At 41.7% G+C, this 27,649-nt stretch overlaps 1 protein-coding gene across 13 annotated transcripts in view; it reads left to right on the top strand.

The window, feature by feature from the left end:
* The first annotated feature begins 695 nt into the window (after positions 1-695).
* The window catches only part of nrxn2b (neurexin 2b), a 584,209-nt gene continuing 557,255 nt past the window's right edge, over positions 696-27,649 (top strand). For 11 of the 13 annotated variants that reach the window (XM_046380508.1, XM_046380512.1, XM_046380507.1 and 8 more), the window contains exon 1: positions 696-892. The gene's annotated coding sequence lies outside the window, so the exon portion shown is untranslated. Of the gene's footprint in view, positions 893-16,504; positions 16,603-27,649 lie in introns of those variants that run through there. The other 2 variants (XM_046380502.1, XM_046380500.1) reach the window with 2 other exon arrangements.

The raw sequence follows: 27,649 nt of genomic DNA, 5'->3' as shown, positions 1-27,649 counted from the left end.
AATTGCGTCATTTTGACTTTTAGAATATGCAGTTTATATAATTAGGTTCATGACAGAGTAGGCTCTCATTTTTGATATCATTACCAAAGGGAGCTGTGACCAGCCTTCACCAGAATTTGTGGTTTTCTCTGGGGTATGTTTAGTTTTATTATTATTTTATTGACTGACATTCTGAACTGATTTCAACTGATCAATATTTTTCTTGAAATCAGTTTATACTCTCCAACTAAAGGGGTCATGTTTGACAATAATTACATTCACATTCATGTACTCTTAACAGCCTATGAGGCCTTCATCTTCAAGGCTTGTCAGGTGGGACCAGTTGCACAAATTAGCCGAGTATTTTGAACAGCATATCCAGCACTGCCCTCCCGTCTCCCTCGTCCGGGGGTGAAGTAGCCTTCTCCAGCCGGAGCGGGGCGTGTCTCTGTGGGCTTCCTTCTGGGTTGTTGCGGGTGCCGCTGCGACTGCTGCTGATGCCTTTCTGTCTCGTATTCGAGTGGATGCAGGTGGAGATGCGTCAAAGCACCCGGGAACACCCAGAAACATCCACGAGAAACACGGAGACGGGGCCTCCACAATAAAAGCCCCGGCGATACATATCATTGCGGGAGTTTTCGTTTGAAAAGAAAAACTCGAAGTCGTCTTTTCTGCCTTCTGGCTTACTTGACAGCAGGGGATGCAGGTAGAGCGACTCGGCCAGGACCGTTCACATCTGTCTTGAAGGAGAGAGGGGGGAAAAGGAAATCCGCGTTCAGGTCCGCTCCGCGCTCTGGATAAAAAAATAAAAGACAACACAGAAGCATAAATTGCACCCAGGCTATATCCAGGGATATTTACAAACCTCCCCAAGTGTGGAGAACAATATCGGAGGGATTGCCGCAAAACACAAGTAAGGACTTTTCTGTTCTTTTGCTGTGACTGTATGTGCTTCTGTGCGTTTTCTTCTGGCTGTGATGATTTGTCACTCACTGCGAACGCTCTCCAAATCATGACAGGTGAATATCGTGAGAAGAGGGGGGTGAAAAAAGAAATAAAATAAAACAATACCCTCACATAGTCCAGTAATGAGCAAGTGTTGGCTTTGTTTTGTTGATAGGAAGCCAGCAGCAAACGATGCGTAATGGGTCAATATTTGGAGGAGATTTGGGAGGCTAGTGGATTTGAGGTCTGCTGTTTGTTTTCTACTGCTCTGGGAACGGACACGTTGAATCCGGTGTGGGGGAAATGATGGACATATATGTTTTGAAGCCACGCGTGACAGCAGCAGCGGAGTGTGGGAATTCAGCAATTTTAATTAATTATTTTTTTATTTCCCCCTCACAGCGAAAGTCTGTTTGTGTGCTTCCTTAAGCTGTAGATGTGTTAACGTAATGTCCGGGCTAGTTGTGAAGGGGTCACTCATTAAGTAGGCTATCGTTAAGACTTAAAATGATGAATTAGAAATGTAACAAGTGAAACAGGAAATATTAATATTACATGTGTGTTAATTGTAACACATACTCATAAGACTGATTTCTTGTACCTCCTTCACTCCAAATCCCTGAACTGCACACTTCTGCAATTGTACTGGAATTTTACCCACTAGAAAGCCGATTCATGATGTTGACATCATAGACTGATTTTATTATTATTTATCTTCCATTTCCACTTCATTTTACATTTAAAATGCCTCAATGAAATCACTTTGAGACTGAGAATCACGTCACCCGAAGGTATACTTTCTTTCCGAACAGCTGCAATACAATTGGCTGCTGAAGGGCAGAAAGGCTGTGATCCGACACTCTGTGGCGTTCACGCTATCTCAGAAGTGTTTCCTCTAAGTAAATGTGGTCAGCGCGACGCGTTAGAAATGCACGCGCTCACAGTACGTGGATATTTGGAGCTCAGTACTGCGCCGTCCGTACTGCGACTGTATATGCGACTCCTGCGCCACCGTGTCGCCAAACGCCCACTGGGGTGCGTAACGGTGTCTCTACGCCAAAATCGCAGAACCAGAGGATAAAGAACAAGTGGTACGAATTGGTAGATTTCTGATTGTGAGATCCAAGTGGGGTTACTTCTATAAACGAAAATTAAACCGAGCCAATTCAGCTGCGCAGAGGCAGAGCCGGTGGGCAAGGACGCGACAACAGAGAGGAGGAAAGTAGACACCACATACGGATTGTCCCTGTCAACGCCGGTGGGAAAATTGATCCACCCTGTCTCTTTATACTGCAGCGGCGTGGATACCCCCCCCCAACACACACACACACACACACACACACACACACACACACACACACACACACTAAATATGAGACCATTACCTTGTCATTTTTTCACAGTGAATTCACGTATTTATCACTTGTCCAAAACCACTTCTCCATCTTTCTTTCTGCTATGTGTGGGGGTACTTAATACTGTAATGGCAGCAATACACTTTGAATTTCATTTTAAAGACTTTGTTGAATGACAGTGGCAAAAACATTCTCATACAGTGCTAACTGTAGTGAGGTTTATGATCACAGAGAAGTACCCAAACTCTGATTGAGCTGTCTGTACTGACTGATTGAAACGATTGATTAATTAATATACAATCTGGCCCCTATAGCCACAGATACAGGGAAATCAAAAGTACACAAACACATTAATTGTTCGTTCGCTTTGAAGATCTTCAGTAGGAAAATGCTATACATTAAGGATGATTGGCTGAACCTCATACAGAAAGTGGTAATGCTTACTGAGCCAGTTGCCTGCTTAATGCAAATGAAACCCTGTGCCATAGATCACGCAAGATGATGTGATCATTTCCTGGTTACGTACTCAGGTCAGAAATGTGTGGACTCAGGGCATAAGGCTATGATAAAGGACTTGGCTGACATTTAACCTCTGGGTTAGAAATCTATATTCCTGTCTTTTTCAGCAGGCAACTTCATCAACAGCACAGATATTGCTTTTTCCTGAGCACAATTTGGCATCCAGCTGTTAATTCCCTACTGGCAAGAAAACCTCTCACAAAAATTACTCCACCATTAACTCAGTCTAATGACTGTAGTTTTGACAATGGCTTTGGAAATACCTAAATAGTTTCTCCCCTTTATAATAACACACACTAAGCAGACAATACTGACAGAAAATGGGCCCATACATGATTCCACTTTTGTTCTCAGAGCTCTCAGTGCACTTCATGAAGGGTGCTTAACGTTGCCTTTGTGGGTTGAGATGACTTATAATAATTGCAAATTCCCCTGCAATTTGAATAATTTTTCCAGACCTTTTCACTGTTTGTTATTCTGTGAGTGCAAAAAGTGGATTTGAGGTCCCGTACTTCTCTTTGTTTTCGCTCATCTCTGTGACACGAGGCTTCAGACAACTTTCCTGAATACAAATCTACAGCTTTTCAACTCAAATGTCGTTGTGGGTCAACAAACAATCAGCATGCCATTTGAATGCCGCTTTTAAAAAAAAAAAAAAAAAAAAAACAACACCTTTTCAAATGCATAGTGCGACTTATTTTAAAGTGTCCACTACGTGGTGGTGGGTGGAATCTGTCGAACCAGTTTGTTTGCGTTCATCTCATGAAGGAGCAGGATCTCATGCGACTAAGATATTCAGTCTCATGCTGGGTATATTTAGGCTAAGCGCAGCCTTTGATGCAGCTGTCAGACTGGAGGCATCAGTCAGAAACTATCCGTTCACAGGTCAGTGTTTTGAGCAGCTGTCATTTTCTCCTGACAGAGAGTCGAGGCACTGTCTTCTATCTCACCTCTATCAAAACACAGGCGCTCACGCTGTCCCCACACCCCTCCCCGCCCCACCGCGCCCCTCCAGTTTACCACCACGGAGACCGAGAGAGTGAAATTGGAAGAGAGGAGAATCAGAATAGGTAATCTTCCTGTAATCCCTTGCACGGCTGCAAAGAGAGCAATCTGCCTCATTAACTCACTCCTCTGCCGTTCTTCCATCTGGCCCTCATCCATCTTCCCATCCATCCGTCCACCATCCACCCGCAGAGAGGGAGAAAAAAGAAGTTAAGGGGAGCTTAGGGGAGCTATAAAGAAGGCAGACACTTTAACTTGCATAAAAAAAGGGGAGGAAATGCAATAGGAAAATGACAACTCCTCCTCACGCCCTCCATTTTAACTGTGGGGGCCATGATGAGGGAAGACGTGCCTGGCCTGTTCTTTCTCTCACCCGTTTTATTGCTTTTCTCCTTTGATTAAACAGTAGCGGAGTAGACACAGAGGAGGCTATGATGGAGAGATGGATTGAAGGACCTCTCATTGTCTATGAATGACTGAATGGATGGATTTCGTGAGAGAAAGAGAAGGAGCCGGCAGACAGAGAAAAACAGAAGGGAAGGGAGGATGCAGCATGGCCTGTCGATCCGATCAAGTTACATCCTTCCCTCCTGTGTGGCCACACTGGTGGGATATCTGTGTCTAGACTGGGACTCAAGTTAGCCAGTCTGGCAGGAATTTATTATTAAGGATGTCAACGTTTGTACTGGAAAAGGCAGAAAATGGTCGTGTGATAAGCATCAGTTGCGTTCAAAGCTCTGTGCTGCTTTTAACAACTTGCATTTGGTCTTTCTAATTGAGGAAGAGTTGGGTGTTGAAAAACCCAGATCTGTTCCACTGAATTCCACAAAGACTGGGTCATGAATTCATTCAGCAAAGCTCGTAAGTACATCAGAATCTTGGATGAGTTTTTTTTTTCTTCCCTCAAATAATTGAAAGTATTGTAATCTCAGCCTCCTTTTTTCATATCTGAGTAACCTCCTAAAAGCAAGCACTGCCAATGAATTAATAAAGATGTTCTTTGTAGCCTCCAGTGAGAGCCTGATTTGAAGTATTTGTATTACCATATTGCTTCTTGCCTTTAAAGGGTGACATACTTGGTGCCACAGTCATACTGAAAGAGAATGAGGGAGTATCAGTAATAGAGAAATACAGCAGACATTTTAAGTCACTTTGTCATGTCTGCACCTCTCTGGCTTCACCTCCTCTGTCATCTCCCTCTGGTTTCAAACCAAGCTGGACCTGAGAGAACTCTCAGCCTGAGAGATTTTATAGCACCAGCTTTTGTTTCAGCTGTGGGACATATCTGTTTAGCACCCGCCAGTGAGCTGTTTAACCTAAATTACTCCAGCGCAAAGGCAGATGTTGTTTCTCAGGTTTAAAAATACCCCTACCTTCCTGCTTAGAAGGTCATGTTCTGGACAAAATGAGCTGATTTAACCTCACTGTTGATGATGATGTATCATGTCCACCTGCAACCTGAAGATAGTCCTTTCTCTCTGAGTAAATAGTAAACACTGGTGGTTTTTTGCTCTGCAGAGACTGCTAAACTAAATTGTTCCAAGCCTCTGCTTTTGTCTTTGCGTCATCATACGTGAGCACCAGCATCTGAACTGTAACCATCCATTGCAGGGTATGCTAACATGTGATTAGCTCTGAAAGGATCCAAAGTGGAGCAGGTTGCATAACAGGGATATGGGACACAAAAACCCCACATAAGAGTTTTATGCTCATAATTGAGGAGTGGGTGTTAGTACTAATCCTTATGCTGTGGGATATCACTCATCCACACTATTTCTAGTTTTGCATAATCATGCAATTTGTTTGCATAACACTTGCATATCTAACTACTCAATAGAATTTGCTTCAGAAAAGTGCTGGACATTACCATCAGTAACTTACTCGCTATTTGGACAGAACCTTATGCAATCACATGCAAGTTGATCCAAGAAAAGTCTTTTTTTTTTTTCTTTTCCTCTAAGGGGACGTTTAATTAATTTATTCTATGGTCAACAAAGCATGAGACTATTTTTTCAGTAGAACAATATACAGCATACAGACAGGCTGAAGAAAGTCATCATTTGAGATGTCCAGATGTATATGTGCTTGTGCCACCCACCTGCCCACACAAATACAAGCTGGACATTCAGTTAGACAAGCTTCCTCAAACTCCCTTTTCACAATTATAGCATCTATGTTTTTTTTTTCTTTGTTTGTTTTTTTTAACTTTTCTTCCAAGCTCCTTCCTTTCCTTGACTCTCAGCAAAGCACCTTGAAAAACTGTAAGTACTGCTTTCAGTCAAGTACCCTTAAGAGAACTGTTGTGCTCTACCACACTTTATTCATCTCCTAGAAATCCATAAGGCCTTAGCTCATCCTTTCATGGATAAACATATGTTCAGAAAACCACCCAGATACATCCAGATAAACATCATGTGTCCAAACTTACATGCGAGAAACTCCATAACCTCATAACTCTGCCTGGAGCTACATTTTGAAATGTAGCTTCTTCCAATACCAGAATGCATCTGTTCTTTATACTGTATTCACTGGCTGAAATGAGGTCTGGATTTTCCTCACCTGTGAAAAGGATGGGCTAAGCATCAGGGGGCACTTGGGGACTGATGAGGGTCATGATATTAAGATACTGGCCACACTCAGCCTCATCACGACAGCGCTTTCCTCGCCAGACGATGGAAAGGGAAGGCTGTTCTGCGCACCACAATGGCCACTTCACTGCAGAGAGGGGAAGGCTTTTGGCGGGGCACAATGGGTCTTTTTACAGAGGTGGTGGTGCTGCTGCTGGGGCCTGCATTGGGTTTGTGCAGCCAGCGTACCTTCATCAGCCTTCTCTTGTCATCGATACGATGGTGCTCTGTTTGCAGACAGCCACAGGGCAGAGTGTGGGAATAGCCACCATTTATCCCACAGAACTCTCACGTCGAGCGCTCTCAGCAGCCAAGGACGTAGGTTGAGCAGGCAGGGTCAAACAATTACCCACCGCTATTCTCTCAGTTGTAATGAGCCAGGAATAGAGAAGCGCAATTGAGCAATGACTGCTGACACCATTTTGTGATTCAAAGGAGAAACACAGAGATGAAATGGGCACTAAAATTCAATCACATTTAGCTTTATTGTGTTTTTATAGTTGTTATGCATCTTGCTATCTTCTTTTTTTTTTACAATGGGAAATGGAACGCATGACAGCGACAGTTAATTTTTATTTGCACCATATGTCCTACTTCAAACTTAAGTTTTAATAGCTTCTCTAGTGTTGATGCATTATTATTATTATTATTATTATTATTATTATTGTAATATTTTCCTGTTAGTCAGGGAGAAATAAGGCCTGTGTCCCATTTGTACCAATCTTCCACTTCATTTGCTACGTTCCCAGTTTGAAGGGAGAAAAGTAGGGATACCAAGGCTGAATGTGTCAGCATGATGGTAAAATGAAAAGAGAGGGACGAAAAAGGAGGGAGACCAGAGTCCCAGACCATCCGGCCCTCCCTCCGTGTCCGTCCAGCTATTTCAATCCAACCAACCATCCATATAGCTTCAGTGAATCTTGCTGACTAACTGCCATGATGCAGTACAGGCTTTTCTTTAAGTCTTTTGGACCACATCCCTCTCTACACTTGGACAGTTTTAGCTGTTCAGAGCACACAGCTGCATAAGTTTTTCTTTTCTTTTTTGATTATGAATTAGGGAGCCAAAATTCAAAATTTATACTACTTATTCACAACCAGTGCAAGACTAACATTCTCTACTAGTCATATTTTAGACATTATGATGAATGGATATATTTTAAAGCAATTTCATTTCCCTGTTTGATCAACTCAATACCAATAAAAAAGTTATTACTGTATATTTCCGGTTCCACCAGCGGTGATTTGATTTTGCAGAAATGTTGAGAAAGGATGAGCATGTCATAGCTCATATACCAACAACAAAAGGAAATAGGAACACCACTGGCAAAATATGGAATATCATAAGCAGAAAACTCGGGATATCACATTACTGGACAGAATGGGTGGATCACCATTTAATGCAGTGCAAAACACTACCAGCACTGACATCACAGACACTAACTTGTACAGTGCCTCGTTGTTATATAACCTAAATTATTATTATAGCCAATACTATTTCAATTAATCACTGTTTTAGTGCAGTCCTGGTTTAGTCACAACAGTCTGAAAATGTCCAGCGCTGCAGCCTCTCAAATCATGGCCTAAAAATTAAATAAGCCCAGATCTGATTGTTTTGGGATCAGAGCCACTCTTCCTATCAGTGGTGCTAATTGCGGGGGTTTAGCACTTACCAGGTTTCCAAGTCTCTCTCTCCCTGTCTCTTTCTGCTTCTGTTTCTGTGTCCCTCTCCCATTTCCAAATGGAGCAGTCCAGGTTTCATCAGTGTTTTCCTTCTCTTCCAAGCTGGTGTGACACACAATTTGGCCTGGGTGTTTGTGGGCTGGCATGTATGGTGACTTGTGCCTCCCAGTGAGTCCCAGGAATAACTCTGTGATTTGACATGGCCCCTGGTGTACAGCAAGCTGCAGAGTGTGGGAGAGAGGAAGTGTGTGTGTGTGTGTGTGTGTGTGTGTCACAGATGGTATTAGCAGCAGAGATGCTTGTGCCTGTTTTGACAAAGTGGATGCCTGGGAATGGATCAGGGATTTACAGCACTGTTGTGGCTTTCCAGTCGGTCACCCTTTTTTGGTTTTCAGAAATGGAGGACGCAGTACAAGGTTTCTTTGCTTGGATTTCCAGAATGCCAGCACATAAAAACTCCTACCAAAGCCATTTATCTCAGATATTTTCACTCACCAAGTGAAGTGCAATCAGATAAATGGCTGTATAAATTGGAAGACAAACAAGAAGCCAATGTAGATCAGAAAACACATGTTCATTATTGTTGTCACAGGACAAATGTTACACCAGAAATACAGTTGGGTGTTGAGGTCCACCACACAGTAAGAAGATCAATATTATCACAGGCTGACACAGAATCAGAGCAAGATGACAACATGGAAAATAAGCAAAGGAAATGGAGAAGAAAGAGAGAAAAAGGGATAAACACAGGCAGATCATAGGAGTCCAGGAGACCTCTGAGCTCTTCCAAAACACAGATACTGTGTTGAAAAGTCTGACCCACCAAAGCCCTATCAAACTTCTTCAGAGCATTATCGATCGAAAAGCTTTCGCTCTCGCCAAGCCATTTTCTTCAAGGATGCTGCTGTCTGCAAGGTGGGCACTTTGCTCCAGTTACCCACTATTCACTTGCTAACCCTGCTCTGCCATCTGTAAGACTTAGTCACACCTGTGTGGCCCGGAGCAAGTCAATGAGGAGACAGACTGAGTGTGTTGTTCTCTTCTCTAACATTAACATCTCCCTCTTCTTCCTGGTTTATCCCTTTTGTGCTCTCTGGGAACAGAAATTCCTCTCAAATCTCGCTGTACAGTGGCCTCTTTTCACATTTTCCAGGTACTTTCAGAGATTTGCAAGATGATCACATCAGCACTTTGAATGTCATCCATTATTTATGGAAGAAGATATCATTGGTCTCTTGTTGACAATGTCTGAATGCATGAAGTGTGAATATGAATGTGGACTTTCCTGTTGGAATATCTTTTTCTTTCAAAGTTCTGGCTACATTAATATTAAGAAACCTAGCCAGTGATTACCACAGAGAAGCACTTATAGAAATTCAGACTACACTTGTACATATATAGCCTTACAAAGCCATGTTAAGCTCAGTTTGAGCTGTGGCATGTAAGTTAGTGAATCAAACACTGAGAATCCATTGAGCTCATGTCACAGGGAAGTATGAAAGGAAAATATGAAGTGTGTATAGATGGTGGTGTGACCCACCAGAGACACAAATGAAAAAATAACAAAAAAAAAAACCTGCCCAGTATATATCCATTGAGTCAGTTGTAGCAAGCATTTATACTGACATGTGAGTGAAGGACAGAACTGTAAATCAGCCTACTTGGAAAGTGAATTCGAGGCTGAAAGCTCACCAGGACACAATGGGTGAAGTGGAAAGATTTACCTGTTGGGTGAATCTGTAAGGACAACTTACCAGACATTGAGAATTTCTACGTTTCTCCCACTTCTTAATATTCTACACTTGTTTATCTTTCTTCATATCTTCACTTTTTTTTTTTTTACAGTTAAACGCTAAGTTGCAGCTCTGAGACTTTCAGTGACCTTCCTTGATGTCATTAAGTGCTTGTGGCACATTCCGCAGTGAATTGTCACCCCCAGCCTCTCGGGTTCAGAGTAGGAGAACTGAACCAGAAACAAGGGGTGCAAGATGCACTGTGGGATAGGCTGCGAGGACTCCATGACCATCAAGGAAGGACAAGCTTTGTGCACACGGTCCATTGGCACACTTCAGCACCACATACTTCACAGACAGCTCCCGACACTGCCACTGTATTGTGAGCCACTGTCAGTTCAGCACCATGGACAGATGACTCTTGTTTCTTCATCTCAGCTGTCATTGGGCCAAACACATATTACTGATATTAATATTGCACAAAGATGTCTCATTATGCCGCATGTTCAGGATTTAATCACCATTTCTGTAGAGGCGATAACTTTAACATTTTTAGATCATTTGCTCTCTCTAGCAGTAAAACATAGCGTGTAAAAAAAATAGCAGGTAGATGTTAGCTGAGCGTAGATATTGATAATGAATTAAATTTAGATTATTAATCGTGCTACAAAACTCCCAACATTGATTAGTCCAGTGTAAAATGTTGCACTCATATTTCATCATTGCAGCTCTGGCGAACATGAAACCAACTTTTTAAATAGAAATCTTTTACCGAGTCAATACACAGTAGTTACAGTATTAATAGAAAGGTGAGCATGCCCACTGTGTTCTGACGATGCTGCACTGCCCAGCCTTTTCATTTGTTCATTGACACCATCAGTGTTATGCTTTCAGTAGCCTTGATGTTTTCATGGTTATAATGTTCTGCATTTCTCAGACTGAAATAACACTATTTTCTGATTCATGGAATGCAATAGTCGTGTTAATATTAATTCTTTTTTTCCCCACCCCATACATACCTTTATATTGACAATAATTTAATGTCGAGGAAATTTTATAAGTACATATCAAGTGTAAATAGTATTTGCAGTCTGTTACTTCTCTTTTACATCCCAGTTCTGTATAAATCTAAACCGTATGTATGCATTTAATGGAAAATCTACAACTGAAATGACAGTGAACACACAGCTACATTTATCAGAATTGTTGGATTCCAGTCAAAGTCATGTCACATTATGGGCTAAGCACACCCATAGGCAATTTATGTAGTTTTTTATTTGTGGAATTTGAATTCTGAATTCTGAATCGTAATGCATGTGCATTGAATGTCACCAAAGAGAGCTGAGCACCCTTTCTGTTATCACCATTAATACTGTTTTTTTTTGTTTGTTTGTTTGGTTTTTTTTTATTTCTGCTGCTACTGACTCTATTTCATGGGATTCCTGAGAGCTGGTCCATTCTGTTTGTGAGCACGAATATTCAGTCAGCAGCATTATTCATAGCAGCAGGGAAACTCGATTGCATAGTATCAAAGATATAAGTAAACAGTCTGACAGTGGCTTACTCCATGAATGCAAATACAAGCAGTGCTGAAAGGAGAGCCATGCTGTTGATTCATTACCTTGGACAGTTCCTCCCCTCAGCCCACGCTGCCTCTGCTCTCCCATCTCCTCTCCAAACCAGTCGATTGCTTGTGAGGGAGTGAGAGGCTTTCAGAACCTTGGATAGCTCCAGATCGTGGACTGCTGCTCTCTCTGTCCCTCTGCAATTTTTTTTCTGCTGTAACACAGAGGAGCTATTCTTATTAGAATCTTATTCCACACACTTTCTAGCACAGTTCTCACTTTCTCTCTCTCTCTGTATGTGTGTGTGTGTGTGTGTGTGTGTGTGTGCGCCCATGTGCGTACCACAGACATGGTGTGTAATCTGAGTTTGTTGTTAGAGCTCTCTGGACAGCTCCCTGCAGAAGGACTGCTGCTCTTGCCTTTTATGATGGATTAGAGTGAGTGCGTGTGTGTGTGTGTGTGTGTGTGTGTGTGTGTGTGTAAAGGGAGACTTCAACTGCGCACATTTGAACTCCAGTCTTCTTCTCCCCCTCTGCCCTCACTTTCCTGTCTCTCCCTCTAATTTTGAGCCTGGTGCGGCCCCATTGTCATTGTTTACGTTCCTGTCAGCGCTTACACTTTTACCCAGTGCTGTTGCAGAAATTAATGTGAGGTCTCAGGAAGTAAACAACCATGAAACAACCAAGTCAGGCCCATTTCTAAATACAATACAAAGGTTGTTTGTTTATGTGTGTGTGTCTGTGTGGTTGCTTATGTAACAGTTTTTTTTAATTATTGACTTGTGTGAACCCGGAGGGAAGGGGTTGCAGCCCTTGTGTGACAACACTACTATGATTATGTCTGATTTACAGTCCTCAGCCCTCCTAGTGATGACTGTGCAGGACTTTCTCCTCTCCTGCTCACTTCTTTCTTCCACCCTTCTCTTTACTCCCTCTCTCCACATTTACGCCTAGCATTGCCTTTTGTGTGTATGTTTTTTTGTTTGTTTGTTTGTTTGTTGTTGTTTTTTAAAAAACAAAAAACAACAACAACAAAAAAGAAATTCAAGCCAGACTTGAGACCAGCATAATGGAGGCTTAGGGTTAGAACTGGTGACTAGAGCCCTTTGATGTTTGGGTTGCTGGTTTCTGCGTCAGGTCATGGTGTAAATGTAGTGATGAGGTCATAGAGTGTTAAGCCCAAGCCTCTTAGTGCACTTAAGGTAGCTGCGGAATATCTATGTAAGCTCTTTCAAAGAGCATAAATTTTGTCGGCTGGCATGTGCAATGTTTTTCAGCGAAGGAAATACTGTCGGGATTTATGGAGTATGATAGGATAGCAGTTGTACCCAGTGTGCAATTGCAGTATAACACCATGTGTCTCTGTGTGTGTAAGTGTGCAAGAATGCATCTAAGCAGATTAGATTGCACGAAATCAGAAAATGCTGCTGTAAGTATTCGTCAGGCAGGGTTAAATACACTTTGCACAAAAACACAGTGTATGTATGAATGAACCCAGAAATGCCAACTTCAGCAAGAATGATCACATCCTTCACATCCGTGTCCTTTAAGATAAAGTTTTATATGCATATGGATGCATATGCATATCAGTATATGTATATACATTTTGTGCATGCGTGTGCCCTGGTGATGTCCCCCAGCACCACCTGTGACCTGGGGAAGGGTAAATTCAGTGTCCTGATGTGGCAGCTGATGCTTTTCCCACCCCTACAGATGGCCCTAATAGGCCACGGCACGGCAAAGGGACAGCTGCTGGGTGTCACAGCAAGAGAGGGGTGGGAGTGTTGAGAAGACTGAGAGAGGGAGAGGGAGATAGAGAGAGAGAAAATGAAAGAGAGAAGGCCAGGGAGAATTTATGGTGGTATTTATGTTTGTATGTGTGCATGTGTACTCACTAATTCAAACAGTCTACTCACTTCTTCTTCTTCTTCTTCTTCTTCTTCTTCTTCTTCTTCTTCCTCTCTGTCTTGTCTTAGCACTTGTACACCAACGTACACATGGTGCATAGAGCAACATGCAGTCACTCAGGAGCACAGGCAGCTTAAAGTTAGTTAGTAAGAGCTTCCATGTTGAGCCAGAGGGAAAGGAAGAGCAAAAAGTGGAGAAATTAGGTAAAGGTGAAAGAAATGATGACAATAAAAAGAAATGAGGACAGAATAGGGCAAGGTGACTTTTGAAGGAGAAAGAGGAGGAGAAAGAGGAGGAGGAGAGATGATTTGGAAAGACAGGGAAAGAAAAAAATGTTCCTCTATCCACTTTAACACAGTAAGAGTCGACCAGAAAAAGAGACAGACAGAGAGGAAATGAGGTTTGGTGAGGGTGCAGAGAGCAACCTGTGGTTTGACATTGGCTCACCTTGGCTGTCAGTCAGTTGGAAGGAGGGGTTATCTGTCTCCCCCTGGTCCACTCCCTGCTGCTTTAATGAATTTACTGAAGCCTTGGGAATAGCTAATGCACTTGTTTATGGAGGTGGGAAAAACAGGTGGCTGCAAAATTCACCTCGAGCAGTTGGCTCCTGGTGAGAACCAAATAGTCCTGCAGGCTGGGGCTCCTTTGCAATTTGGTTACTGTTTTATAGGTTTGAATCCAAATCATGACCTTTGGTATGTGTCCCCTGAGCTCCCTCTTCTATCTCCACACTCATATAGTGTCTTATGCATTGGGTTGGAAATCTATTTGATTTTTAGCCCAATTTTCTGTCAAATCTGTAAGAAATTCAATCCTCAAATTACAAGTTAGTGAAAATAAATGTCCCAGGGTAATACTAATATCCAAATGAATCCCACTTACGGGTTGAGGCTTTCCTATTCGTTCTCTCTGCCTGCCTCCTCACTTGGCTTATTGCAACTAAACCATCCCGTACTTCATTCATATGCTCCACAGACTGTTCTGTCAAATAGGCAGCCCGTGAACTTACAGCGAAGTATCCACAGAGAGGCGGGATGGTGAGCTGTGGGGTCTGGGGGCAGTTGGTCCGTTGTGGAAAGTGAGGTTGAGGAGTGAGAACAATGTAGCTATCATCCATTCCTATTAGCTGAGTGGAGAGAGGCAGGAGTGCCAGTTGGGAAAGATGGGAAAGAGACAATAAGTCAAGATGCCAAGAGGGCACAGAATATGCCTCTAGATGCAACATGAGCAACAACATATCACTCATAGTCATGTTCATGCCAAGAATGACAGGCAGAGAAAGCAGCGCAGTAAGAAGACGAGAAGGTGGACTCAGTCTCGAGATAGAGACCTTTACCTCCTGTGCAGTGTTAAATGCTAAACATGTTTCTGCTTACCACAGAGCATGGCTCTCTCAAGCCTTCAGGCCTTTTCCTTGCCTCTGACTCCTGAGAGGGGGAGGTGTGGGGGGAGGCGAGGATTGGGTATGTCAGAGCTAGCTGTGGGCTGCTTGCCTGCCTGCCTTAAATTGCTAAGAGATCTAAATCCCTTGCTGGTTAGCTTAGCTTAGTAGAGCAAAAAATGACATGTAACCAATTTGTGATATTATTCTTATTCTCTCCAAAAATTTCTCTTCTGCAAAGTGAATCACTTACAGTAAACACTGATAAGTTGAGTGATGAAACTGACAAACTGATTCTGACAAGATGGACAGATGACACAACACTGCCAGAGGATGCCTAACAATATAAAGGAGTTGCAGAAACAAAGACAAATTTCTCTATATGTCAGGGTATTGTATCCTGCACGTTACTGTCATGGAATGGTTTGAAGAGCCTGAATAGCTTTATAGTGACCATGAACATGCATTACAAATTATATTTTAATGCATAAGTTTGATTCATTATTGATTTCTTTTCATTTATGTGTTAGAAACAGAGAATGTAACATTATGGGAGGCAAGAATGCATAGCTTTAGGTCTATGGAAATATGGATTGCTCATGATTTTCCTTGCTACATTTTGAAAATTTAGTTCAATGATGGACAACTCTAATCTGGTCTCTAAAAAACAAAAACAAGTTAGAACCAAGGATGTATTAGAAATCTGGCTAGAAGCTGTGAAGGTAGGTACTCCTATTCAGGGTGGCACAGTCCAGGCCAGTCGGATGGAGCTGCAACACTAACATATACATGTTATCATCAGAAAAGTCAGAAGCAACACGTGTTGTGTTGCACACAATACCCTGATGAATTATTTTCCACCACCTACGCAATTCAGTTCATGTAACTCCGACTGTGACACACACTCCTCTCTTAACTGTGTAGCAGCGATCATAGCTTAACCATTGAAATACTAGAGTAACTAGAAACATTTTTATCATGCCCCACGTATATCACAAACGACTCGTCTCGACTGACGACTCGGGATGGTAATTAAACTTGTCCAATTTGGCAAGTCTGGCAAATTAAAGCCAAGACGGAACTATAGAGGAGGATGCAATGAACTGGTTTTTAAATTAAAGAACATTCTGTAGAGGTGAACAGAAGACCAACAAGTGCAAAATGTCGTGCTTTAAACTAGCCAAGTGCCCAAATTGCTTGCTTGTCTTTTACATGGAGGAACATGAACATAATACATAATAATGACTTGAAAATAAATAAGTAAAGAACTTTAAGAAAAATGTGCTCTTTTGGTGGTAGTTATATAGTGGTTTGTAGTATTTTGTAGTAGGTAGTATATGTTGAAGGCTACCCTTTGTCTGTGTCATAACACCAGTACCACTGACAGTCATACTGTAGGGGTGCAACAGAAACTTAAATGTTCCTCACTGCTGCACTGTGCTGCTCCTTGGCCCCTTAGTACTGAATGTGATGATTATGGTGGCAAAGAATCAGTTTGATCCCCATCAGTGATTTCATCCTTAGGAGGTTCATTCTGTTATAATAACAATAAAAAAAACATCATGCAAATATAACCTGACATATTGCAAATATATAATACATCACATATAAAAATGTTTATATTAATTTACGGGGATATGTAAGCAAATATCACGTGACTACCGCGTCACAGCTACCCTGCCAATCATGCGCCATGCGCACCTAATCCGGTTTGGTGCCAAATCGTTGACAGGTAGTTTGCTCGCACGGCGTCTTGCGCGCTTTTCGGGATTAATGGACAAAGGACCAAGCCGAGGCAGTTTTTAAGACACTGCGCTTCTGGAGAACCACTTCTGTAAATATTACTTCACAAGTTGCCAGGGAAGTTGTGCGCGGATTAATCAAGTCATCACACATCAGTAAGGTGAATTTGCATTGCTACTTCATTTAACCTACTGCCAATTTAATTATGTATGAGATTTAGTTGACTTTGGTGTACCGGTTTGCAATCCGTATTTTAGGTAGGCTATCCCATGTTAGAGAAGCACCCTTAGATTGTGGAAATGGCCAATCAAAATGCGCGTTTGCTAATTTATCCCTCTTTTAAGAGTCAAACAATCCAAGCATCTCCGTGGCAAAAGTAGCCTAGTAGTGGCCTACATGATGCCTGTTTCCGGCTAAATCAACGCCAAATGTTTCAAATATCAGTCACTTTTATTAAACGTGATAGTAGGCTCACTGGCTTGTAGCCTAAACGTTACCCTAAAGGCCAATAAAGCTGTTTGAAAATATGAAAAATAAAACGGCACAAACATGGAGAGCTATAACGATTTATTATAAAAACATAATTCAGCTGGCCAAAATAAATCAGTTGGATCACAATGAAATGATTCTGTCATTGAGTGCCATTGAATAAGAGAGGTAATCAAAAACATTTTTGTTTGTTTATTTGTTTGTTTAAGGTGTGCAAGGTCAGAAATGCCCTTCAAACCAAGCGATTAGGAGCAAGCTGCTCAGGGTAGGTTACAGTTTAGGATCTGAGGTGAAAGTGCATCGGAGTTGCCCTGTAAAAGACACAGCAGGGTTTCGAGAGCATTTTCAGTGCATGGAACCCATGGCTCAGTCATGGTGTCTCATCAGTGATGTCATGACTGGACAAGCAATGTCTTGAACATAAAACATGCCCAGTGGTGCTGAATAAAAAAGGTCAATCATCTCTGGATTTACACTTCATTGGCTTCTTCTCTGAATTCATGGTCGTCTTACTCAGGTATGTGTTTGTGCTGCTGTATTCCTGTCTTAGTGTATTCCCACACTAGTGCTCTGTGTCTCTAAATAGTACATGTGCTCATGTTTTTGTCTGTGTGTACCTAAAGGTGTATGTGTGTATGTGTTAGCATGAGCGGATGTAAGGGAGTGTTCATGGATCCTAGCCCGTGGGCAGGAAACATCATCTTTTCTTGTTTACTGCGATGGGATGTCTCGGAGTGTAGGCTGCCTTTTGCAGAGTTACTGCCCATTGGTATGTGAAGACTTTATAATTGAATTAGCCCAGGCCTTATGGCCTGATGTTGGAGGCACGCTGAGTTCCAACACAACACTGCTTGCTCATTATTTGTGAAAGGAGGTCATGAAGAACTGTATGCAGATGTGTGTGTGTGTGTACTTTGTAAAGATGGTGTAGACTTGACATGATGAGTTTATTTTTTTGTGGGAGAATATTTGGATGTTTGTGCTGTTGAGATCAAAATTCATCCACTTATTTTCTCACCGGGTTTCCTCGCCCTGCCCCCTGTATCACATGTGGTGTGTGTGTGTGTGTGTATGTCAGTGATGGGTCTAGCTGGCTGTTAGATTTATGCCAGTACTCTGGATTTGGCGATGATTGCCTCATCATCAGACCCTGTGTAAATCTGGGAATGTTTAACGGCTGTCGGACATGTCCATCAATCAGAGCTCATGCGGCACTTAGGGAGCCTGAAAACTGGTGTGGTTTATCCAGCAGGGAGTAGCTGTGTGTTTAAAATGTAAAAATACTGTCTTGAATGTACCATGCGTGGTTTAAGGATACATTCTCAGTGAGTTTATGAGTTTTGCAATTAGCCAGTATTTCATGCCGTCAACTGTGTGTGCTGCAGTTCAGAGCCCACATCCAGCTGCAGTATTTTTCATTTTTCTAAGCATCTCCTCAGTACCTCTGGATGTGTCAGGGAATCTGTGCATTTGCATGTCTCTTGCTTTTGCTTTTACTTATTGGCTGCCAGCTGTCTTTTCTTCAATCGAAACCTAGCGGCGGATCACACAAAATATGCTTAAGACACATTTCTGCCTTGCACAATGCAGCTGCAATATGTTCACTTCTAATAGCCTACAATCGGTTTGGTAGATTGAGGTTTTTAAACGATGACACTGTGGAGCATGTCTGCGTGTATAATGAGGATTAAATCATAGATCGGTCGGGAGCATTTCTTAGTGCATTGTCGAGACACTGCTGCGGTTTGGGTTTTAGTGCGCACACGCTCGCGCACTCGGGAGGCCAAGCATTCGACGCTCCTCAGACAAATGCGCATGTAAGATGTCATTGTGCATAATTTAGCATGTTGGTCATGCTTTCACCTGTGTGAATTGGATGTCTGTGACTGTAGTGGGAGTTCACTCGTATGGAATGGATCTGCATGAGCAGGCCAATCTAGCCTGTGGATTGTAAATGAAGTGTGATATGTGAGATTTATAACAGCCAGGACAATTAAATGTGGAATAACCTCAGTGAAATGTTAAGAGTGAAGTGTGTTGTACTGCATTCAGTGAATTAATGTACAGCGTGCATGATTTCTATTGAGAACTACGGCTAGTAAAGTGAAAACCTTATGGGTCTTACTGGGAATCTTGGTTGTTGTGCTGAAAGTGTTATACCAGCTTTGAGCCTTCTTCTGCCCTCTTCGTGTCAACAAATTCATTTAGCTTTGGTAAAAAAACGAGGAATTGTGACATCTGACTAAAGAGAAGAAGAGGAGGAAGAGTAGACACAAGGATAGAGGAAGTGGATGGGGAAAGGTGAAGCAGGAGGTTGGAGCTTTTTGTCAGAGGGGGCCATGTAAAGTGGAGCTTAAATTCACTGTGGCAACTCTGACTTCCACAGAAGCGCTCTGTGTTAGCGAGTCCTGCAGGAGATACAGGCAGAGAAAATTGCTATCATTTGATATTCAAATAATATTCAAATATTCAAATAAAAAGCTTGTGCTTTACACTCCCTCTGGCGTTCTCTCAACAACTATGTCTATCCTTCCTTCTCCTCTTTTTCTCTCTGTGGTTTCTGGGTCTGTCTGTTGTGTGTCTCCTCCTACACTGAGTGTGTTTTAACACTGTTTTATTTCAAGGCAAATGCAGATAAAGCAGCCCTTTGACTATCACGGGCAGTGTCTTCTTTAATTTTGATGCATCCAGCAGTAGTGGCGAGAGACTGTACACACACACACACACACACACACACACACACACACATATACATATGCTCTGTTTCTTGTCTTTGTGGTCAGTTTTCTTATCTTGCTCATCGTCCTCTTTCCAGTTCAGTTCAATTCAATTTACTGTGTTATTGCCATGAATGTTTGATGAATACTGCCAGAGCATCTAAATACAGCTGAATAAAATAAAAATAAATTACTCATAACAATAAACATCTGTTCCATTTATATGGCTGTGTGAAGGTGCGTGGGAGTTTTAATGAAAGAGCTGGGATGCTGTGTAGTAATTCTACAGTGATTTTGTTAGTGTGTTGTGTATCTGGCTAGGATTTTTTTTTTCTTTTTATTGTAATGAAAAAAACATGGGCCCAAGTAACTAAACAAACAGCTAGCACAGGCTGTATCTTCCCTCCTTGGGTTGCATCACCCACAGTTTGGCACTGTTTGGTTTGGCAAATGAATGATCTGTTTATGTGATCTTCAGTGAGTCATTATGGCTGCCTGCCGCTTGTGCGACATGTCCCTTCCTGTGTGGCGTTCCGGGGGACATTCATCAAATGCCTAATAGCCAAAAACAGTGGCCAGGCCACACTCTCCTCGAGAATTGTAGTTTTGGCCAACATGTTAAAATCTGCAGATGGAAAGAAGATGGAAGGCAAATTAGAATCCAATAAATCCCTATTTGTGTCCTTGGCATCCACCTTTACCAACTAAATTGTGTATCACTGCTGAGAAGAAGGAAACCTTCCACAACTTTGTGCTTATCTTCATGTTTTTACTTCACTTAAAGGACTGATTCAAAATCCTTTGTGATGAAACCTAGTTTTTTACCTTTGCAGAAAAGTTATTTTGGAAATTCAAGGTTTTAGGCTACTAGAAAAATGATAGTGATGTCTAAATTGCAAAAGAGACTTGTTTAACGGAGATTGTGATATATTTTATCTGACAGTTAAACTTGAAGCCAGAAATGATGCATTTAGTTAATGTATGGCATGGCATACTGCTGTGTTATTCTGGGATATTGGTGCTAGACAGATGCCAACATTTGTGTAGAAGGCAAATTCAGGTGGGATTCATCAAGGCCATCTGAGTGCAACATGCCAGTATTGTCTCCCGGCTCAGTTTCCTGGCAGTGTTTTAGTTCGTTCCTTGTCATGTTACTGGTGTGTTAGATTTGTGGCAGGCTTTTACGAGCAGTAACCAGTAACAAAGCTGATATCGCCACATTTGCACAATGCTTGACACTGAAGCTGAATTTGAGCGACAGTTCAATTTTAATCACCCCTCATCAGCGGCGATCATCTAGGTAAACAGTGTACAGGGACGGGATAATTAATCATCAGTCCCCCGTCCTCAATTAGCTTACTATTGGAGAAGCGGAAGGGAATATTCCAAACGCCGAGCTGCTATAAAGGCAGCATGTTGATGACACATCATAGTTAAAGGCTTCCACCATCCCAGGATCTAATAGACAACATCTTGTTAGAAGTCCCTCAGTGGAGAGAGAGATGTGAGCAAAGAGAAAGAGAGGGAAGACAAGATGACAGGAGAGAGAGAATATTTTTATCACATTTATTTAGATTCCTTTCTTTCTGTGCAGTTGGTCCTCCTGTTGTGCAGGACACTGCTGCTCACTGGTTGCTAACCGCTAACTGCTGATTTCAGTACTGATTTGCATGCCCTCTTGGTTTACTCCGTGCAATATATTTCAGAGTCCCTGCCAACAAGCAATTTGTGACTGATGAGGTTAGATGGACTGGCAGTGCAGGAACATTTCAGAATCTTCATCTTTTTCATACGTTTCACGCTCAGTAGCCAGTGACTCAGGTAACACCGTGAAAAGACCCGATCCACTGTGGTCAGCAATCAGTTCAATTTGTCATTTGCCAAAGTCTGTTAGTGCCAATTACATTTTCTGTTGTCACCGACGGGATGTCGTTCAAGCCATGCAATGCAATATGGCATCTCAGTGGTGCATGGAGAAACTGCCTCAAGGGTGTATTTGATTTAATAGATCAAACTATTTAGAACGACTATTGTTAGATAAAGATTGTTGGTCAGTCAGAGCAACTTTAACAAGGCCTGTGGCACAAAAGTTTCCAAAAAGAATGAATCAATATGGTCTGATTGCTGTGAGCAAGCGGTGGCACTACATCAGCATTTTCAAGCTGAAAGCAAAAGCTCAATTTCATAAAACCGATCACTCAGTGAACTGATTTATCAGCAATGCTGCACTCGATCCACTGGCTTAGGTAACCGTTCACTTAGTTTAATGAGCTGTCTTGTGTCACTGCAGAGACTGAGGTAATGCGAGGCAAGTCGGAATGTATGCATGGCAGTATCCTGTGATTTGCTCAGAGATCATCTGGCATTCTCAGACCATTTTTGCTATGTTCTTAATAATTTAAAAAGAAAATCTTTCTCTGGCTCACTTCCAACATGGGCTTGACACCCATGGCACTTGCAACAGCAGTTGCCTCAATGTCACAAAAAAACCGTCCTATGATCCATGCATGCAGGCCAGCTCTTCTTCCATTGCTGTTCTATTGGCTTAGGGCTGAATGTTGTGGTTTATTTCCACTTGGCATTATAACACCTTGACCCAAACTTTGAAGAGCACAACTGCATTAAAAGACTGTAAGTAGGTTTTTAAGCCCATCACCTCACATTTGTTGCTATTGTTTATTCAAGCTATTGCTCTAAAATTTTATGATTATATTTTTGATTATATTTATATTATATTTATGATTTTTATGATTATAAAGTTATGTTATTTATTGAAATTAAGGGTTTGCAAATGAGCTGCGTCGATTTGTTTTCATTGTCTTTTCTAACTGACTTTGAACATGTTGATCTTATGACTGCTGCTAGTACAAGCTGAGACACTATCTGTGGGTGACTGTAAAAATACTATATGCCAGTGCTGTTTACCAGTAACTGCATGTTAGCAGCAGCAAACACACTGTGGCCAAGTCCAGTTGTTTAGTGAAGTGGCTTTTCCTATAGTCAGCTCTGACCAAAAAACGGTTGTACTGGCACACTGGTCTCACATAGCCAGAACTATGGCCATGAACCACGCCAACCTGTCCCTTTTCATCACCATCTGCACTCAGCTTTATTGTTGTTCACAAGTTGATGGTGCAGCCATACAGTATACCTGTTTAATGACAAGTCGTTAGCACTCGTAGCATGCCCTATTATCTCGGGATATGTATCAAGGCTGTTTATGAGCCAGAGGGTTATGTGCTTTCATTTCGATTTGCATGCAGTGCATTAAGTGAAACTACTGAATGTTCAATCGGACTTTTTTTTTTTCTTTTTTTTATTGCTGTAGATGAAGTGCCTGTTGCTGGTATTATTACCCAAGCTTGGATGATGGCTCACATGGAATAGCTGGTATAGCTGATTGATAAAGCATGGACTCAGGCTAGTTTTCAGCTGCAGGTCTCTCTTGGGGAATATGTGACAAAGGATTTTTTTCCTCATTATGCGAGCTCGCACTCTGTTAACTTTTCCTGACATATTAGCTCCATTATCATAGCACTGACCTCTGTAGTCGGCTATATCAATTTCATGTTCAGTCACTTATTCTTCCACTGTTTCTGCAAAGTCCTTCTTTTTTGTTTTTTTGAAATCTCCCTAACTTCTGCGAAACATTAATTTATTTCTTACCCACCCGCAGAGGCAGTTAGTTGGATAGCACATTTTGCTCTATGTTTGAGACTTCTGAGGTTGCATCAGATATTTTGGAATATGTTCCCTCCTGTCTTTTGCTCAGAATAGTCTTTGAGACACACTGAGCAGAAAAGATCAATATATTTTTGGCTGTCAGGCTAAAGGTAATGTGCTTAGACTTGCCCGTTGTTGCTGGTGCTTCCTAATGTTTTGTAAATGATCATATAAGATTTTATTGTGCTTATACAATTCAGTGTAACATCCAACAGTCCCTGTAGTAGTGCTTTTTTTAAATTTTATTTTCCAACTCAAATGAGTTTTCTGCTGTCTACTGTCAATTGCAGAGTCTAGGACATAATGCTGCAGATTATTATAAGTTTTTTTTCCAATAACTAACTAAACCAAAAACAGCCATTTATGTACACTGTTTCAGCCATGGTCAAGAAGTAATTTGTAAAACTTTCACCATTTGGTATTGTCAGTTTTCATCCCATCTATGGAATCCAATGTACTGTGCAGATTTTCTCTAGTTCAAAGGAAAACGGCAATCAGCGCAACATAATAAAGCTTTTTTAAAGGTGCCATGTATTACCCAGTCCCTCTCTGTTTTTTTTCTTTTTTTTCCACAACCATTGGGTGATTTAGCATAAATCAGGTAACTTGAGAATGTTGTGCCTTCTGCATCTTTAGGCAGTTCTGTTGTGATCTCTGTGAAAGGTGTTCTCCTGGCCATGACACGTACCGGGTTCACCCTGTCAGGATCGGTCATTTTATCTGGCCGTAACCCTTGAGCACGAACATTAGTCTTTGATGCTGTTTCACCTGTGCTCGCATCATGCTCCAGCCGCTCTGACTCTGAGATCGGTGCTGTGTTTCCCTCCCTCCTCTTTCTGGCTGTTCTCATCTGCAGGCTCGGTCTCTCCAGCTTTCTGTCTCTCCTCTCTGACCCAGCTACTTCCTTCTCCAGACTCAGCTGTTTCCGTCAGAGGGTATGTCGTGTTAGTCTTACAAGCTAACAACTGGATGCTAAAGTTAATGCTATGTGGTAGGTATTAGTGGCAGTGTTTCCCAGATGTTTATTTTAGCTAAACAGATGTGTCTCGTAGCAGATGGAACTGTACTTTTTTTCCACAAATATGCATTTTTAACGGATTGTTCCAGCAGAATATTTAATGGTTAGAGGGCTCTATTGGGACTTGATCCACAGCCGAGGACAACTGACCTGCTGTTTCCTTGGTGTCAGTGGCCCTGGTTCTGGCTACTCTGATCTTTAACTATCCTCTTTCAGTATGACTGATGTGGGCCATAAACTCTTATTCACAGAGGCAGTTGGACTCGTCAAATCTAAGTCGATGGGCTTTCAGCCTTCTTCTTCCCAGAAGACTTGTTTCTTGGAAGAAACACAGACTTAAACCTCAGTCATCACGTCATAGCCTATCGATAAAAGAAATGAGCCATGGGATTTTTTTTCTTGTATTTTGCCCCTAGTCAGCTGGCATTATCCTTGAATTCATTTGCTGTTATCAGAGGGAGGAAGACACGATATTGATCCTGTGTCAGGCAGGGAAGAGACACTATGATAGGGGCTAAGGGAAGAAGGATGTGAAATAGTGGAAATGTGAACGCAGGAAGAGGAAGTAAATTTGAATGTAAAGATAAAGGAGAGAGAGCACAGAAAGAAACAGGCTTCACAGGCAGGCTGGCGTATAGCAGCTGTCAGATTAGTGCAGGGGGAGCGATGGTAAGCTGAGATGAGATGGCTGAACTTTTCACTGCCTATCCCCTAGTTACCTTTGGTGGCAGCGCGTCCACTTTTTCAAAAAGCATTAGCTGTCACTCTGCGTGAACTTGGGCATCACCGCTCTCCCACTGTCTGTTCTCAGTGGCAGTCCCCTGTGATGCTGGCGAGCAGTTAGCTGGCAGCACAACAACAAAGAATGACGACAAGGGCCACACCAGCTTAGTTACCTCAGATGGCTGCCTGCTTCATGTTTGATCTTCCTATGGGAGTCCTCAGGTGACTCTGGCAGTTAGTTAGCAATGTAGCAGCCATGGGAGGGACAAGTCCTCTCTCAGAGGAAGACAGAATCATCATTACCATAATTTTCCATTGCTAATGTACAGTGCTGCTCAGTTGCACAGAGTCGACTTTTGATATTATACAATATTGTTCTCTCAGCATCATACAGTGGAGGAATGTGATTGTATCGGCCCAGATTCACTGAAAGTGTCTGATGTGAAGTATTGTTTAAAAATGGCTGAACATGCACCAAAAGCCTTAGCAGGCCTATTATCCTGCCATGACACCCCTAGTCTGACCTTGTTTTGATTTTTGAGTGTCAGAGGAGGACCCAGCGACCAAAGCCATTTTTTTCCACCAGCCTGCAATACCTGTTTGAAATTTTGAAATTTAATTCTGGCAGCACTGGAGATAAAAACAAGCCTTAAAGATCTTAAAGGTGATGATATAATTGCAATGTGCAGCATAATGAGGCTAGGGGGGCTAAGGGGAATTCATTACAATTGGAAAAAACACAAATCAAAGTAAACATCATTTAAAAAAAATTTTGTGACCTTAACTTGGCTTTTTATTCCCCCTTAAGATTTTTAGTGCACTTGCATTCAAAGGAAGTATTTTGCAATTTTCAGCCAATACTGTCAACATTTTTGTACTGTGTTTTTACTTTAAATAACTCAGTGTAGAACTAGATTATTTCCTTCGGAATGTAATCATAGAACAAAGGCAGGATTAGTGAAGCATTCTTAAGGTCTGAGTCCTCTAATTCTTTTTTTTTTTTTCTTTTTGCACAGTGACCAGAAATTTATCTTTCTGCCACAAGATATTTGCATACTAAACAGAAATGAAATTATCATTAGTCATTACTGAATAAGGTACTACAAGATCACAACCGGCCCAGAAAAACTGACAAAAAACATCATGCAGTGCTTTTAGTCCCATATTTATTGTGCAGTTGATCTCTTGTGGAAGAAATGGTTCTAATCACATTGGAAATGTTTCAGTTATTACTTAAAGAAGCAAAAGACGTGGAGACAGTTGAGCCATGTTTCATTCATAACCCCTACATTTCATGTTTAGGATCTACAAAACCATGATGACATTCCTATCTTGCTGCATTTAAGCCTAACTGGACATTTTGCTGAAAACGTAATGGATGGTTGAAAATAAAATGCTGAATAAATTTTATCCATGTGTTAATGAGTAGCAGGACGCCTGCTTAAATGTTGATGAATATTTTCCTTTCAGACCAGTCCTGCCTTAAAAGTAAAAATCAGTCTCCTTCCGTCGGTCTTTGCCATGATTGAATGTTCTAGCAAATTCTTGCACTCCTGTTAACACCAGCGCTGTATTTCTGTACAGAAGTGAACAGTCAGTTTGTCTCAATTTTAACACACAACAAAGCAAATAAGATTTCTATTAAATTTTCATTTGAGGTATGTTAAGATTAAGACCTGTGATAGTGTTTGTGTGTGACTGTGATATATGTTCAACAAGTTCCTTCATTCTACCGCGATCTGGTAATTCAGTCACAAATTTTACAGTGTAGCGTTTATGGTATCAATACATCAAACAATAACGAAATACATGTCTACAGTCAAGAGACACCGGTTCAGTAGTCAACACCATACAGGCACAGATTAGACCTTTAAAGAACAAACATTGTAGTTGACAATATTAAGCCCTCAAAATACTGCAGTGTATTTGATATATGAGCTGTCTGGCTTCTTCACCTCCCAGCTATTAGTAATAACATTTATTCAAACAAAATCAGCCTCTTTTGTTCCCTCTTCCTTTTAACCTTGGAGCTTTGTGTTTGGGCTTTTTGTTTAGAAGGCTGACAGCCTGAGCTGCTGTTGTCAGAGGCTTTGCTCTCAAATACCACTTGAAGGTTTCATTCAATCAGTCATTCTCCCTGTGTCTCAGCATGCTGTGTATCGATGTTGGGTTGGAGCCCCTCTCCCACGGTGAGCAGCTGAAGTTGATGTAGCCTTAGGGCAGAATAAGCAACCATCCAGCTGTGGATTGATGGGGGAGAAAGACACATGTGCACATACACACAACCACACAGAAGTGGTTGGCAGGCCTGCTATTGATCCGATCATCTTATCGCTGACTCCAGTGTAGTGCATTCATGTCAAAAGGGCTGTGGAACGCCATTCTGCTGCATGGGGTGCTTTCAGTCGAACTGGTCAAAGGGTTAAGAAAGTTCAGAAAGTGTAGCATCACTTCAACTACTGTAAGTAATACTCTTAAGTATCCTTTGTTGGCAAGACAGTTTCTCTCCACATTAGCATCAATGTGACTACATGCTT

Source organism: Scatophagus argus, chromosome 23 (assembly GCF_020382885.2).
Source record: "Scatophagus argus isolate fScaArg1 chromosome 23, fScaArg1.pri, whole genome shotgun sequence".
Taxonomy (NCBI): domain Eukaryota; kingdom Metazoa; phylum Chordata; class Actinopteri; family Scatophagidae; genus Scatophagus; species Scatophagus argus.
Note: the sequence above shows the minus strand (reverse complement) of the source record. Positions and strands in the feature narration are given on the sequence as shown.